This window comes from Nicotiana tomentosiformis, chromosome 2 (genome assembly GCF_000390325.3).
Source record: "Nicotiana tomentosiformis chromosome 2, ASM39032v3, whole genome shotgun sequence".
NCBI classification, from domain to species: Eukaryota; Viridiplantae; Streptophyta; class Magnoliopsida; order Solanales; family Solanaceae; genus Nicotiana; species Nicotiana tomentosiformis.
The window spans coordinates 172,970,998-172,988,963 of record NC_090813.1 but is presented as its reverse complement, the minus strand read 5'-3'; the positions used below and the strand labels follow the sequence as shown (position 1 = coordinate 172,988,963).

At 40.1% G+C, this 17,966-nt stretch overlaps 1 long non-coding RNA gene and 1 pseudogene across 1 annotated transcript; both read left to right on the top strand.

The window, feature by feature from the left end:
- Positions 1 to 8,804: 8,804 nt before the first annotated feature.
- On the top strand, positions 8,805 to 11,855 carry LOC104094310 (probable helicase MAGATAMA 3; annotated as a pseudogene).
- Positions 11,856 to 16,934: 5,079 nt separating this feature from the next.
- On the top strand, positions 16,935 to 17,791 carry LOC138905709 (uncharacterized). The gene is made up of 3 exons (XR_011413578.1): positions 16,935 to 17,059; positions 17,158 to 17,283; positions 17,403 to 17,791. It is a non-coding gene; the product is annotated as an uncharacterized lncRNA (long non-coding RNA).
- Positions 17,792 to 17,966: the final 175 nt, after the last annotated feature.

Genomic DNA, 17,966 nt, shown 5'->3' with positions numbered 1-17,966 from the left:
TCGAAGCCAACGACAAAAAATTCGAAACATATGATGCTAGGATCGATCAGATCCTGGGGGCTCCGCCAATGATTAAAGGGCTGGATTCGAAGAAGTTCATACAAAAGCCTTTTCCATCGAGCGCGGCCCCGAAACCAATCCCAAAAAAGTTCCGTATGCCCGTAATTCTCAAATATAATGGTACGACCGATCCTAACGAACATCTCACCTCCTATACATGTGCCATCAAAGGCAACAATTTGGAAGACGATGAGATCGAGTCCGTATTATTGAAAAAGTTCGGAGAGACCCTCGCAAAAGGAGCAATGATCTGGAATCACAACTTGCCACCAAATTCTATCGATGTTTTTGCCATGTTAGCAGATTCGTTCGTAAAAGCACATGCTGGTGCCATAAAGGTCGCAACGAGGAAATCGAATCTATTCAAAATGAAACAAAGGGGTGACGAAATACTGAGGGAATTCGTATCCCGGTTTCAAATGGAACGCATGGATTTGCCACCAGTCACAGACGACTGGACCGTACAAGCTTTCACCCAAGGGTTGAACGGACTGAGTTCGACAGCATCACGTCGGCTGAAACAAAGCTTGATCGAATACCCTGCAATAACTTGGGCGGATGTACATAATCGGTATCAATCGAAAATCAGGGTCGAAGATGATCAATTGGGATCTCCGTATGAACCCACGCGTCAGATCCGCGCAACCACTAAAATTCAGAAGGAAACCAACAGAGAACAAAGGTCAAACAGAGACTGATACCAGCCGTACATCATAGATCGGATGAACCACGGTTCGGCACATGAGACAGTTCGGAATAACCAAAGGAATGATCGGGGGAAAATTTCTCGGGGACTTATGAGCAAGAGAGGCTTTGATAAATATGTCGATCCTATAGAAGTTCCTCGATTATCGGAATATAACTTCAACATCGATGCATCCGCCATCGTGTCGGCCATCGGACGCATCAAAGATGCCAGATGGCCTCGGCCCATGCAGACCGATCCGGCCCAAAGGAATCCCAATCAAATATACAAATATCATGGCACCCATGGTCACAAAACGGAAGAATGCAGGCAATTAAGAGAGGAAGTAGCCCGCTTGTTTAACAAAGGGCACCTTAGGGAATTTTTGAGTGATAGGGCGAAGAACCATTTTAAAAACAAGGACTTCGGCAAGCAAAACGAAGTAGAAGAACCACAGCACATCATTCACATGATCATTGGCGGCGTCGATGCCCCTCAGGGACCTATGCTTAAACGCACTAAAACGTCGATTGTAAGGGAAAAGCGATCTCGAATTCAAGATTACACTCCCTCAGGGACTTTATCGTTCAATGATGAAGATGCAGAGGGAATAATATCCGTACTCATGAATAAAATTAAAATTAAGCGTATGTTAATTGATCCAGGTAGCTCGGCCAACATCATCAGATCGAAGGTCGTAAAATAGCTCGGCCTACAAAACCGGATCATACCCGAAACTTTGGTTTTAAAAGGATTCAATATGGCATGCGAAACCACCAAAGGCGAGATAACCCTACCGATAAATGTTGCCGGAACAATTCAGGAAACAAAGTTTCACGTGATCGAAGGCGATATGAGATATAAAGCCCTTTTCGGAAGGCCGTGGATCCACAACATAAGAGCTGTACCTTCGACCCTACACCAGGTCCTCAAATTCCCAACACCGACAGGTGTCAAAATAGTGTACGGAGAACAACCAGCCACAAAGGAAATGTTCTCAGTCGAGGAAGCAAAACCAACATCTTCGTCTTCGCCGGTGAAAGGATCGGGTTCAAAAGGAGGCACAGTCGAAGACCGGAACGCCAAATAGCAATCAAAGACATCGGCCTCGACCCAGCCAGGTAAGCAGAACATCGAAGAAGATGATGATCAGTGGATTCCTCGATCCTTCGTGACCCCCGATGACTCCGATGTCACCAAATCAACAATTGAGGAATTGGAGCAAATCATTTTGATCAAACACTGGCCCGAACGAAGGTATACCTGGGAAGGGGCTTGAGCCCCGAACTCAGGAAGAAACTCATTCAATTTCTTATCGATAACATCGACTGCTTTGCCTGGTCCTATTTAGATATAACAGGAATCCAGGTGTGTCCCCTAGATTCAGACCGGTGAAGCAAAAAAGAAGACCCCAATCGGAGGTGAAGCACGCATTCATAAAGGATGAGGTAACCAAACTGCTCAAAATAGGATCCATTCGAGAGGTGAAATACCCCGAATGGCTGTCCAATGTAGTCGTGGTGCCTAAAAAGGGAAACAAACTTAGAATGTGTATAGACTACAAGGACTTGAACAAAGCATGCCCCAAAGATTCTTATCCACTGCCCAACATCGATCACTTGATCGATGCCACGGCCGGCCACGAGATCCTTACTTTTCTCGATGCCTATTTCGGGTATAATCAAATCCAGATGAACCCGAAAGACCGGGAAAAGACTTCATTTGTGACCAGATATGGAACATATTGTTATAGTGTAATGCCCTTCGGGCTAAAAAATGCAGGAGCTACTTATCAATGCCTAGTAAATGGAATGTTCGAAGAACAAATAGGTAAAACAATGGAAGTCTATATTGATGACATTCTAGTTAAGTCCCTGCGCACAGAGGACCATTTGACCCATTTGCAGGAAACGTTCGATATGCTGAGGAAATACAACATGAGGCTCAACCCCGAAAAATGTGCTTTCGGAGTCAGCTCGGGTAAGTTTCTCGGCTTTATGGTATCAAATCGGGGAATCGAGATTAACCCCGACAAAATCAAGGCCATTGAAGACATCACCATCGTGGACAGCGTGAAAGCTGTACAAAGGTTAACAGGAAGAATTGCAGCCTTAGGCTGATTCATTTCAAGATCATCAGATCGAAGCCACAAATTTTTCTCTCTACTCAAAAAGAAGAACGACTTCGCTTGGACACCGGAATGCCAACTAGCGTTATAAGAACTGAAACGATATCTATCGAGCCCACCACTGCTGCACACTCCAAAAACCGACGAAAAACTTTACCTGTACTTGGCAGTATCAGAAGTCGCCATAAGCAGTGTCCTGGTTCGAGAAGAGGAAGGTACGCAATTTCCTGTTTACTACGTAAGTCGGACCTTAGGGGAAGCGGAAACTAGATATCCGCACTTGGAAAAATTGGCACTTGCGCTGATTAGCGCCTCTAGAAAGTTACGACCGTACTTTCAATGCCACCCCATAAGCGTATTAACCACCTGCCCACTTCGTAATATTTTACATAGGCCCGAACTATCAGGCCGATTGGCCAAATGGGCCATCGAACTCAGTGGGTATGATATCGAATATCGACCTCGAACGGCCGTCAAGTCTCAAATTTCAGCAGACTTCGTGGCAAATTTCACGCCTATCCTCGTACCTGAAGTCGAAAAAGAACTACTGTTAAAATCAAATATATCGACGAGGGCATGGATCCTCTTTACGGACCGAGCTTCGAACATAAAGGGGTCCGGGCTAGGCATAGTTTTGAAATCTCCCACGGGTAACATTATTAGGCAAGCTATTAAAACTATCAGGTTAACTAAAAACGAGGCCGAGTATGAAGCCATAATTCCAGGTCTCGAGCTAGCTAGAAATTTGGGAGCAGAGGTCGCTGAGGCCAATTGCGACTCTTTGCTGGTGGTGAGTCAAGTAAACAAAACCTTCGAAGTCCGAGAAGGCAGAATGCAAAGGTATTTGGACAAACTGCTTATCACTTTGCACCATTTCAAACAATGGAGTCTACGACATGTTCCACGAGAACAGAATAATGAGGCCAATGCGCTTGCTAATTTGGGATCATCGGTCGAGGTGAATGATTTGAACTCGGAGACTATCGTTCAACTTTCAACTTCTGTAATCGAAGAAGGGAACGCCGAAATAAATTCTACTAGCTTAACCTGGGATTGGAGAAACAAGTATATTGAATACTTAAAAAACGGAAAGCTCCCTTCAGACCACAAAGATTCCAGGACCCTTCGGACTAAAGCTGTTCGATTTACTTTGGCTGCGGACGGAACATTATATCGAAGAACATTCGATGGACCGATGGCGGTATGCATAGGTCCGGGAGATACCAATTACATCCTCCGGAAGTACACGAGGGAACTTATGGAAATCACTCTGGTGCCGACATGTTAGTTCGAAAAGTGATCAGAGCAGGGTATTATTGGATCGATATGGGCAAAGATACAAAAGAATTTGTTCGTAAATGTGATAAATGTCAAAGGTTTGTACCAATGATCCATCAACCCGGAGAGCAACTTCACTCGGTCCTATCCCCATGGCCATTCATGAAATGGGGAATGGAGAACGTCGACCCCCTACCATCGACCCCAGGTAAAGCCAGATTTATTTTGTTTATGACTGACTATTTTTCTAAATGTGTTAAAGCACAGGCGTTCGAGAAAGTAAGAGAAAAAGAGGTTATTGACTTTGTGTGGGATCATATCATATGCCGATTCGGGATACCATCCGAAATAGTATGTGATAATGGGAAGCAATTCATTGGCAACAAAATCACAAAATTCTTCGAAGACCACAAAATAAGAAGGATACTATCAACTCCGTACCACCCCAGCGGAAACGGACAAGCCGAATCAACAAACAAAACTATTCTTCAAAACCTGAAGAAGAGATTGGATGACGCTAAGGGAAAATGGAGAGAAATCCTGCCCGAAGTCCTTTGGGCATACCGAACAACATCAAAATCCAGTACAGGGGCGACCTCATTCTCCTTAGTATATGGCTCCGAGGCATTGATACCAGTCAAAGTCGGAGAGCCTAGTACCAGATTTTGATTCATGACGGAAGAATCAAATAACAAGGCTATGAACACCAGCCTTGAATTATCGAACGAAGGACGAGAAGTTGCCCTCATCCGGTTGGCCGCACAAAAGCAACGAATCGAAAGGTATTATAATCGAAGAACTAAACTTCGCCACTTCAAGCCAGGGGACTTGGTGTTAAGAAAAGTCACCATCAATACTCGGAATCCAAACGAAGGAAAACTAGGACCAAATTAGGAAGGGCCATACCAGGTGCTCGAGAACTTTGGGAAAGGATCGTGCAGGCTCGGCATCATAAATGGCAAACAGCTATCAAGCAGTTGGAATGTATCACATCTAAAACGGTACTACTGCTAAGGTCCGACCTTCCCATATTTATTCAACTGTCCCGTACAGAAGTTCGAACAAAGAGCAGAAGTAGATCTTTTACTCAAAAGCACGTGTTGCACTCTTTTTTCCTTAGACCGTTTTTTTCCCCAATGGATTTTTGTGGCAAGGTTTTTAATGAGGCAACCGTCGATCGTGTTGCGCTTTTAAACAGTATCTGAGGCTTTCGACCCTTAGCCCAATCGGCCTCGAATACCGGGGGGGCACCAGGACCTCAAATATATCGAGTTCAGATGCAAGAAAGTCTTCTCACAACAATAGAGGAAAAATTGTAAGAGCCAAAATGGTCAAAATGAACCACGCTCATATAGATTGGCCCAAAACATATGTACAATGACTTGAGATTTATTATGCAACCAGAATTAACATTCACTCGACCATTGAGCCTACGGGCCACATTATCTCGAGTTCGAAATAACCACTCGAATATTAAGCCTACGGGCTACCACAATCTCGAGTTCGAAATACTCACTCGGCCAGTGAACCTACGGGCCACATCATCTCGAGTTCGAAACATTCGCTCGACCAATGATAAGCCTACGGGCTACCTTTATCTCGAGTTCGAAATAATCACTCGAATATTAAGCCTACAGGCTACCTCTATATCGAGTTCGAAACACTCACTCGACCATTGAGCCTACGGGCCACATTATCTCGAGTTCAAAATAATCACTCGAATATTAAGCCTACGGGCTACCACAATCTCGAGTTCGAAATACTCACTCGGCCAGTGAACCTACGGGCCACATCATCTCGAGTTCGAAACATTCGCTCGACCAATGATAAGCCTACGGGCTACCTTTATCTCGATTTCGAAATAATCAATCGAATATTAAGCCTACAGGCTACCTCTATATCGAGTTCGAAACACTCACTCGACCATTGAGCCTACGGGCCACATTATCTCGAGTTCGAAATAATCACTCAAATATTAAGCCTACGGGCTACCTCTATATCGAGTTTGAAACATTCACTCGACCATTGAGCCTACGAGCCACATTATCTCGAGTTCAAAATAAACACTCGAATATTAAGCCTACGGGCTACCGAGTTCGAACAAGGACCCAATCGAGTTTGAAACGTTGAAACATCTACGTTTACTCAGAGTTTACGTTAACCATCACATTATCATCAACTTAACAAGCAAAACGTCACGCCAAATCTGATCGATCAAAATCAACCTTGTTATATATATACAAAATTGCCTACGTAATTAATTTACAGATATGGAGAATTTGATTCTAAGCTTCTGGGTCGGGGTCTTCCCTATCCTCGGACCCGCTTTTGCTACCATCATCGTTATCATCGTCATCATCATCAGAAGCCAAGGCTTCAGCTTCCGCTTCAAGCTCTTTGGACTTTCTTACCTCTTAGGTAAGGTCGAAACCTCGAGCGTGTATCTCCTCGAGGGTCTCCCTCCGAGATCTACACTTAGCAAGTTTAGCAACCGAATGAGCTCGAGCATCGGCAGTCTTCGCCACTTCCTGGGCCTCCACCTGAGTGGCCTCAGCATCAGCTCGATATACAGTAATAGACTTATCCGCCAAAACTTTTGACAACTCAACCTCCGCCTTAGCCTCAGCAAGTCGTATCTCAAGCTCATCGATTTTCTTAGCCTGAACCGACACCTTTTGCTTGACGTTTCGAAGTTGAACGTTAGCTGATAATAACTTTGTTAAGATGGTTTCTTTCTCCGCTGCCAGGCAGTCAATGGTCTCCTTCCACTGGTTGCATTCAGCTCGGATTTGATCGACCTCCTCTCAAAGTAACCCGATCTTCTTGATTTTTTGCTGCAGCTGAGACAACGAAGGGTTAACTTCCACAGTCGAGTTGAATCCATACTTTAACAGAACGAGGCTCACCTTCTTCGAGCTCGACCCCTTCTTCACGGACCTTAGCCAAATCCGCTTGAAGATCCTTTATAGCCTCGTCCTTTTTGCTGCAAAGAAGCCGAAGGGCATCTCTTTCACCTAGGACCTTCCGGAGTTCGGCCTCACACTGGCTAAGATCAACTCGAAACCTACCGATGGCCTGCACAGTTAGAAACATGAGTCAAGTATGGAAAAGAACATAGAAACCAAGTATGGAAGAATCATTACCCGAGTAATAAAATGTTGAGCCTCCTCTAACAAAAGAGAAGCATCACCGATATCGGAACTGTCATCAACACCAGTAAAACAATCCTTAAAAGGATTCGCTGCACCTGAGCCAGCACCAATATCGGGAGTCTTCAGCTCTCGAGCTTCCTTCAACGCCTCCTCAGAAAAAGACGAAAGAGAAGGCGAATGACCCATTGCCATTGCCCTGAGCAAATCACTCGGAGTACTCCGATCGAGACTTAGGTCTTCGGAACCAACCCCAACGGGTACGGCCGCCATCGGCTCAGCAGCTCTAGCAACCTCGACTGCTTCCGTAGGTCGGACTACCAAAGCTGAGGAGCTATCTTCTTCTTCTTCCTCCCTCAGTCGTTGGACCGAGTCGATCGAAAGGGAATTGATTTTTCCCCTCACCTTTTGAGTTTTGGGCTTGGGGTCCTTCGGCCGAGAGGAAGCCCTTCGCTTCTTTTCTTTTCCCTGTTCTAGGACCAGGGACTTGTTTCCTTCATCACCGCTCGAAGGCCTTAAAACGGCATCCCTAGTTACACCTATATACAAAGGAAAAATCGATAACGAAAAAGAACGCAGAATATACCTCGAGGGAAACAGGAACCAAACCTCACCATGATTCTTGGCCTCCCATCTACCTTTTGCCAAATCACGCCAAGCATGCTCGGTATAGGATGAAGTCGAGGCTAACTTTAGAACCCAATCCTCGAGGTCAGGCACCACTTGTGGCATCCAAGAGGTAGCTGGATATCAAAAAATAATATCAAAAAAAGGCGAAAAAGGACACGAAAAGCAAACATGAATCACTTACGGTCGAAATTCCATTTTTCAGGGAACGGCATCTTCTCCTCCGGGATAAGATCAGGAGTCCTCACTCGAATATATCGACTCATCCAACCTCGATCCTTATCTTTATCGATGCTCGACATCAAAGCCTTCGATGCTCGACGATGTAGTCTAATTAGTCCACAAAAAATCTGAGGCCGATACAGTCGTATAAGGTGGTTCAGAGAAAAATCCAACCCTCCGGCTTTGATAGAGAAGAAGCGCAATAAGATGACTATACGCCATGAGGAAGGATGAATTTGGCCGAGGGTGACCTGATATCTTTTGCAGAAATCAAAAATCACGGGATCGACAGCTCCCAATGTGAAGGGATAGGTGTAAACACTTAAAAATCCCTCCACGTAGGTAGTGACGCTCTCATCGGAGGATGGGATTTGTAACACAACCTCAGAACCCCAGTTGCAGTCTTTTCTGACGGCCTCGAGGTGACCCTCCGTTATAGAGCACGTATACATCGATATGTGCTCACACCGACCTGGAACGGACGAAGGGTTCTCCACCCTAAAATCAGTTTTTAAAATACACGGGCCGGGAACATAATCATGAACTGACGGCTCCATCGGCGCCTTATCGTCAAACGGCCGTGAGGAGGAAGCTTTCTCCTTTTGAGGTACGATTTTTGAAGTTTTCGCCATCGATATGAGAAGAAAAAGTCGCAATGGAAGGTGAAAGAGGGGACAGCACCAAAACTCTGGTATAAACGGCACTAAAGCAACGAAATAGAGAAGATAATCAAAGAGAATTTGGGAAAAGAGGAAGCGCAAAAGTGGAAAATATTATATGAGAAAACTATTTATAAGGCATGGCGATTCATTTTTAGCGGTGGCCGACCACCGACTGACACACATTAAATGCCTCGATAAAACCAAACCGATGGGACAGCTATCACATACGTCATAGTCGAAGCCGATAGAAATGTCAGCATTGATTCGGTCGAGCCTTAGGGAAATCATATCGTTTCTCGTCATCTCCTTTCCGAGAAATGAGGGGGCTATCTGTATACGGTTAAAACCGGTCCTCGATCATGAAGATCGATCGACGATGGCATCTCAGTCAAGGGGTATCTACATGGAGAGCTCAAATGAATTCCGAGATGGGAGCGTCGGGGCGTCCGAATCGACCGAGGCAACATCGACCAACACAGGTCCCGAACATCGATGCCCGAAAGTGATCACCAAGCTCGAAACCAAGGCCGAGGTTCCGATCTGATACCGAGCTCGAGTCAGTATCGAGCTCACAGATAAAAAGTTGTTACAACCGCACCAAAGGAGAGAATCTTGGCGGGAATTAAGGAGGAGACACACCATCATGGGTCCTCCACTAGTAATATTATTCTATTATGTTGTTATAGATAAAGTAGTGATCCTTGGCTATAAAAGGCAAGATAGATTGTAATAGAAGACATCTTCTCCAGGATATCAAGAATTCATTGTGTTTATCTTTCTAAGCTCACTAAGTATCTTCGTTTATCATTTCTATTTCACATAACAAATACGTGTATTGTTACCTTCAGGTCAAAGGAATCTACCTATCCTTAGAACCATACCCAAATTCAACTATTATCCGATTTTTCGGGTAAACACAAAGGTTGGAGATCTGATTGCACTATCAGATGTGAGGCCAAAAAGCATTATTGATGATTTGGACAGACCAAAGAGATCATTTCTTATTGCATTAGTACAAGGCAAAGATGAAAGTTTAGATAGGCTAACTATCTTGTCTCCAAAGCCTATTCCATTTGAGAAACAACACAAGAAAAGGAAGAGGAAGGAAGCATTACGAGTGAAGGATCTATCTTTAGCGAGAAGGGTGACGGGATCAATGATCAAGGAGTACAAAACAATAGGAGAAGTAAGTTGCGGAAGAAGTACGTCCTTCAAACCTTAAAGGATAACAAGAAAAGATCACAGGAATTCTTTATCAATCAGGTGGAAAGGCGAATAAGCCGGCAAGAAAAAAACAAGACCATTTTTGGACATTTCAGGAATTCTTTATCAATAGATTCGAAAGGATCCAGGAGCAGCTAATATTTTATCTGACAAGTTTGTACACATATCTCCCTACTTCTTTCATTCCACTAGAAGTGGCAAAAGAAATTATCAGAGTTCTTGAAATGCTTCAAACTCTTGGAGCACTGTTCCGCACTGTCGAAACATATGGAGGTTTAAAAGAAATTCTGCTTGGAAATGTAGTTGTGACAAGGAACAACGCGAGGTGTTTTGCAAATTTGCATGCAACTAAAACAGAAAGTATCAAAGTATTGAAATCTCTTAGCTACCTGCAGGTATCCGTCATGCCATACTTATTGGGGATGAGAAACAATTGCCTGCAATGGTTCAGAGAAAGGTTTTCCTTTAATCTTGTTATTGCTTGATATTAAAAAAACAGTGTCATGCTCTTTTATCATTGACAAAGTGTATTATTGACAGATCTCTGAGAAGGCTGGCTTTGGGAGGAGCTTATTTGAGAGGTTGGTTATTTTGGACAGAAGAAGCACCTTCTTAATGTCCAATAGAGGATGCATCCTGCAATAAGTTTGTTCCCAAATAGAGAGTTCTATTAAAACAAAATTATGGATGATCCGAATGTGAAAGAAGCAACGTATGAGAAGAGATTTCTTAAAGGAAACATTTTTGGCTCTTATTCTTTTGTTAACATAAGCAATGGAAAAGAGGAGTATGATAACAAACGCAGCACAAGAAATATGGCAGAAGTTTATGTTGTAACTGAGATAGTTGCCAACCTTTATAGAGGTAATAATATCTTTCAAGGACTTCATTTTTTGCTTATGACGAGTTTTTCTTTCTTTCACTCATCTATCTTGGTTAGCATGACTGCATGACAATCGTGTTGGCAAATCTGATTTAGTTTTCCAAATTATAGAGTCTGTTACTTCAAGGCAAAGGGTTTCTGTTGGTTGTATATCTCCTTACAAGGCCTAAGTTTTAGCGATTCAACAAGAACTTGGACAGAAGTATATGTCAACCGCTGCTTCTCAGTGAATGTACGCTCTGTTGATGGTTCTCAAGACAGTGAAGAGGACATGATAATTATCTCCACTGTTCGTTGTAATGGGAGTGGATCAGTAGGTTTCCTTTCTAATCGTCAGAGAGCAAGTGCAGCACTGACTCAAGCAAGGTACTACTTTGCTGGACAACAATATAACATGTAAAATATTTTGATGTTAGGGATGGTTATAATTGGCTATTCTTATCTTATACTCCCTCTGCCTAATTTACGTGTCACTCATTCTTCTTTAGTCTAGCCTGAAAAAGAATGACACATTTATATATTTAGAAACAATATAACCTCAAATTTCTCATTTTGCTCTTAATTAAATGATTTATAGCCACATAAATATCTATGACTTGTTTCATGCCACAAGTTTCAAAAGTCTTTTTTTGTTTTTTTAACTTCATTCACGGTTAAACACCATTACATAAAATGTGATGGAGAGTGTAGTTTTTTAGCTGTCATTCAGTGAAAATACAGGTTCTTACTTACTTCCTTGGTTTTGTATGCAGACACTGCCTTTGGGTATTAGGGAATGCCACAACGTTGGTTAAAAGTGGTTCCATTTGGAAGTATTTAGTCATTGACACCAAGGCTCCACAATAGTTTGACTCAAGCTATTTTGAGTGCTACCATTGATCTTGGCCAGATTGAAACATTACTCAGGACGGACTCCCCTCTATTTAAAGCTGCCATGTGGAAGGTAAGCTGCTTCATTTGACGTTTAAAGTTTCTTTTATTTGAGTCAGTTGGATTACTTATTTTGTTTGCAATTTGGAGAAATGACCGGTTCCTTGATGTTATAAACTCTTTAGTGAGAATTTCTCAAAATCGATGGCCAGAATTATGGATGCCGAGATCTGTAAAGAAGTGATCTCACTTTTGGTGAAGCATTCAAGTGGTTGAGAAATTGAGCAATAGTAGTGGTGGGAATTCATGTGACGTATTGGAGAGCTACAGTGTCAAGCACCTGACTAGAGATATTCTGGTAGAGAACTCTACATACATTGATTCAAGTACTAAAAATCTGGGACATCCTCAGCTACCAAAAGTGACGAAGGACCTTGACATCCATTTCTACAGTTATTCAGTGGATATGGTGAATCGTTGCAAATGCAGGCGTATAGAGGGGTACAGACTTGTCTTTGTTTATCTTCTGATAGAATTGCTATCTCAACAAAAATCAGCTCATCTCAGACCAGAACTTGGCACGTCAACATGTAGCTATGTGTATGTGGGATGAACCAGGATGTTCAAGAAGTGTAGGGTGTATACTAAAGGGTTCTTAATTAATACTTGTAGCAACCATGTAACTCCTTATGTTTACCAGTGAGATCATGTAACTCCTTATGTTTACCAGTAATTTTCAGGAAGCCCAAAAATGGTTAGAGCATCCTGCTGAAGATTTTTGTAGAGCGTCTTGAACATAACAAGTCTGATCGCTACTGCATAACGTAGGTAAATTATCAAAACAATGGCAGAAAGCCGCTGCCATGACTATCATGTTTGTTTCTTAGAGTAGTTCTAAGAAACTTCAGAATATCTATCTTAGCACAACAAATACCTGAACATCATGACATTATCTGTTTTGTACCATTGCTTGGAAAGCTAGGGGTCGTGTGGAAATCGTTGGTGTGTTTGTTGTGTTAATACTACAATGCTAGTTGTTGTTTGATTCAAATGTTGTAGCACCTTCTGCCATCCAATATATGATCTTCCATTGCTACTTTTTGCTTCTATGTTATTTGCCTAGTATTTGTTTAGGCTGTACCGTCAATATTTTATCTGAATAGTTATGTTGTTTGAGTCATACTGGAAATATAGCAAAAGTTTAGATTAGTGTCACAGCGGATATCAAAGACTAACAATTTTAAGTTATCAAGTCTAAATTAAATTGTATAATGGACTTCATGACTAAATAGAGAAGTTAACTTATCTAAGCATTTTCCTTTTGGTTTGAACATTTGATGCTCTGTTAATCCAAGAGCAAAAGGGATTTCATGTAGGAAGTGCATTGGGTTGCTATTTACAATAGGAAATTTTTACATTCCAATACACTATTTGAAACTTTATTACCCTCCCTACTCAAGTTTTAATTTATACATAGTCATATACAATTTACCAATTATGTACATTTTAGGAATTTAATGAGAATAAATTAACTCTTATAATCACTCTAACGTACACATCCCACTCCCCCACGTTTCTTCAATATCTCCCTCCATTAACGCCCGTTTTCACTCTTCTTCAAAAATCCCTCTCGATTTTTACAGATTTCAGCTCTAAATCCTACCAAAATTGTAGTTGCTTAAATTTTTCCTTAACTTTCAATGAAGAAGAAAGCACATTCGAAGATTAGCCCTAAAAAAGCTAAAGTAATGGAGGATATTCCTAGTTTTGATTTGGGTGTTTTCTCACACGATTCACCCAAAAAAGTTTCAAAATCGGTACATGCAAAACCAGAGACAAAGCTCAAGTTTTCCCCTCGCGAAGCTAGGGCAGAAGCTCAAACAAAACATAAGCATGATAGGGATGCTGGTGAAGCCTCGACATCCGGTAAATCTGTAAAGTGGAAAGGAAAAGAAATTGCTTTCGATGATGATTTCGTCGAAGAAGAAGTTATCACGAAAGTTGCAAAAAAATCAGAGTTTCTCCAACTGTTAAACCTTCAAAAAAGAAGAAGGTTCAAAAATCAGCTAAAACTATACTCCAACAGTCATTTGAGAATAAAATTTTAGTAGTTCTAATTTTGTTTTGTTTTTTAAAGTTAAAAAACTTGTTCTCATTCTCATGAACATACATAATTTTTGTTTTTTTGTATTTGTAGAAATTTTGTCTACATTGTGTAGATTTGTTGTAGGTTAACAAATTTTCTACATTTCTCTCTAAATTGTAGATTTCTTGTATATTATTCGAAATCATCTAGTTAGGGAATGTACTATATGATTTAGTTGGTTTTACTGGTTATTATTTACTCTATTTTGTAGATGTTAGTTTCATTTACTGTAGAGAAATTGTATATATTATGTCTAGTTCTTAATTTCTAATTTTTTGCTCTAAACATAATTTTATTAGTGCATTTGTAGCTTCAATGTAGTCAGTTGTTATATATGTTTACTAATGTTGAAACTTACTTGTATGCAATATATTAATATTTTTCTGATTGTAGCTAAAATGTAGTAGAAATGTAGTTATTTTGTTTCCTGATTTTGAAACAAGTTTTATTAACTTGTTATTTATTTTGGTGCAGAATCGAATATTTTTTACACCACATGATGTTGATTATGGCATCACTAGGTTCCAGACATTATCTGACCCTACTATTCCTGGCCAAATCAAGGATTTACTGTCTGAAAATGGGTTAAAGCTGTTTAAGAAGACATGTTTTGGGCATTTTCTTTCCTTGCCCAAAATATGTATCCAAAACCAGGCAATTCACCTTCTCATGAAGTATGAATTTAACGCATCTGGTTTCGACTTTTTTACAGCAGAGATAAAGGGTGGGAGGCTGAACTTTGGGTTGAGAGAGTTTGCCATGATCAGTGGCCTTAGATGTTTTACATAAGTGACAGACTTTGGTTACACAACTAAGTATGACAGTAACATAATGAAGAGCTATTTTCCAAACAAGAAAAAAGTTGAGAAGTCATACTTGAAACAAATTGTAACAAGTCGTAGTTGGGTGAACGATGAGGATGCAGTCAAGTTGTGTATTCTCTATCTGATAGAATTCTTCCTCTATCCTTCAGACAAAGATAATTTAGGTTTGATAGATCATTTTAGGTTCTACTTGGTGGACTCGGGGCAGTATGCGAACTAAGCATGAGGTATCGAATCTTATACACAATTGCTTCAGTCCGTTAGGCACAAGCTCAGCCTTTCTGTGCATTTTTATGTCATTCGAGGTTTTGCACTAGCTATGCAAATATGGTTGTATGAGTGTTGCTCTACAGTCAATACGGATATAGCTACAAAGGTTGGTAATTCGATCCCACGCATACTTAACTGGACAGCTAGTAAGGACAAGATATGGTTATCTGCATTGGAAGATAGAACGATCAAACCATCATAGATCAAGGTAAATGGTTTTCACTTTTGGGCAGACAATTTAATAAAAATTATTTACACATTTTATACATATTATGACTAGGTCCCTCACATTTTTTGTCACTCAGTTCACCAATATAATTGAAGTACCATAAGAGCTTTCAAGAATGAATTTGCCAGATAAAGTTGAATACATCTTTGAAGAAGCTGAAACAAAGGCCGAGCATCCGACAGATGCTCCATCTCCATCAAGATATAAGCATGCAATGGGAATAGATGACAAGCAAGATATTGTGAACCAAATAAAATATTAAGAAAATATGTTGATAAGGTAACATTTATACATAATCCTAGATGGTTTCTTTAATTTATGTTATGCAAATTATTTCGTTAACTCTTTCTATTTTAATATGTAGGTGTGTTCAGACCTTGAAACCTTCAAGAAAGAGGTATACATAATTCTTGATTTTTAGTCTTCTTTATTTATTTATATATATATATATATATATATATATATATATATATATATATATATATATAAGGCTCCTAATTGTAAGATACATTATAACTATTTTTTGTTCTTTAGGTTTTTGAAGAACTAGGTAGTATTTGACTGCTACTCAATGATTCCATCAAGTCTGTTTTACAGGCAATAAACAGTCAAAAGGATAACATTAATGCTAAGGTTTCATTCGAAATATATTCATTTTGGATAATAATTTTTACCATGTCTAAGTTTCTATTATCATTCATAAAGTATATAGCCTAACAAATTATGCTTGCAATTTACTAGTAGTTCTACGAAAAATGATGAGCATTACAAAGAAAAGAACAATCAAGACATTCTGGTCAGTAGTGCTAAACCAGTATTGGCCAGCAGCAGTAAAACAGGTATCTACATTATATTAACATTATATCTATAATATATCTACATATCGCCTAAATTACCAACAAATAATCTACATTATATTTTCAATGGTTTTCTTAGATACAGGACACATGAATGACAGTCAAATTGAGGAGAATGGTCATGTAGGTGTTGACTTATCTTCCCAATTTCAAGGGGCATTGGATGAAGAAAATGCAGGTATGATTTAGTACATTTTATCATCATATTTTACAATACATTTTGCATATCAGCTGCAGGACAATATTTTAACAAATTTACTACAATTTATCTACAGTGTTGTTAATGCTTACTACAAATTATCTATAATTTTATTAAATTGTACACATTTATTGAAACAGAGAAGGAAACTATGCATGTGGATTCTCCAAAACAGGATGCTAAAGTTGGCATTCCATGAGAGCATTTAAATGAGGAGAAGGAGACTACAAAAATGCAATCTCTCATTCAACAAGAAAACATTATACAACAAGGAGACGATTGCTGTGAAGATTTCAGTGGTATTATATGTTACAATATAATTGTAGGAAAAAAAAAGGTTTTATATAAGTTTCAATTTTTCAAAAAGAACTGATGCAACATACAATGTTGTTCTTTTATTTTAAATTTTGAAGGTGAAACAGTCGACTACATTAATGTTGGTGATTCGGACAATGAGTCCAGGTCTGAAAAAAGGGAAGTAACACTTGATAATTTTGAGCTGCAAGAGAACTTCTCCCAGATTGTTAAGTTCGGCGAGATTAATGAAGATGAAACAACCCTTGTGCATCAAAGAAGAACAAGGCCTTTCTTTCTTTTTACAGTTCTGGGGGAAGCACTTCTGTTGGACCTCCAATTTTCCTCATCAAACATCCATTTATTGGGGTTATTAGCGATGATGTTGATCCTGACTTGTTGGAAGAATTCAATAAGTGGTTATACTCTGGTACCGATACGGTTTCAAAGAGGTTAGATTATGTAATTTTTTCATATTTTCGAGTGCATTAAATTTTTGGATTTTCAATTGAAACTACATATTAATTGTAATTGCTATTTGTTTAAATAGGAGGAAGGCGCCTTATTCTTTAAAAGATAACCATCTAAAGTCGTGGTATGATCTTGGAGTGGAGAAAGTTGATAAAAGGAGTGGTTTTATACTTTGGCACATCCTGGGCAAGTCCTCAACGACACGGTAAACACATACCCTGGCTGTAGTATTCTGTAATTTAAGAAGTCTATAGTTTTTTTGTTTTACAATTATAGTTAAATTGTATGAAGCATTGACAAATAATAAAATATATTTTTTTGCAGCACATTGATGTTATTTTATACTATTTGAGGAAGAGAGGAAAGTATGGTCCTAAAAACAAAATACGGTTTACAACCACTGATTGTATGTTCAAGACTAGAATTGAACAAATTTATCAGAGGTACATTAATGCTCCTGCCGATAAGAAGCTTGTTGTTGTCAAACCCCAGGACGCCGTATCAGAATACATATTGGGGTACAGGTTACTTGCAAATGTTGCATGGGATAAAGTTGATTTTGTGATTATGCCCATAAACATTGTGGAGAAATTTCATTGGTTGTTGGTTGTGTTTGACATTACCGATAGGGTTCTATATGTTTATGATTCTATGGTCTCTTCACGAAATCACAACCTTGTTGAATCTGTTGTCAACAAGTTTGTTGTTATGATCCCCCTCCCCCCTACTTGTCATGCACCGGCTTCTATGGCAAGTGTCTAGACGTCAACTACAAGAACACAAAGGCATACATTGAAAAAGGTGTTACTGACCCTCTTGACATTCAGTGGTTGGTCGGTGAGATACCCCAGCAAAAAGAGGGATCACTGTATGAAAAAGTTATTTTTC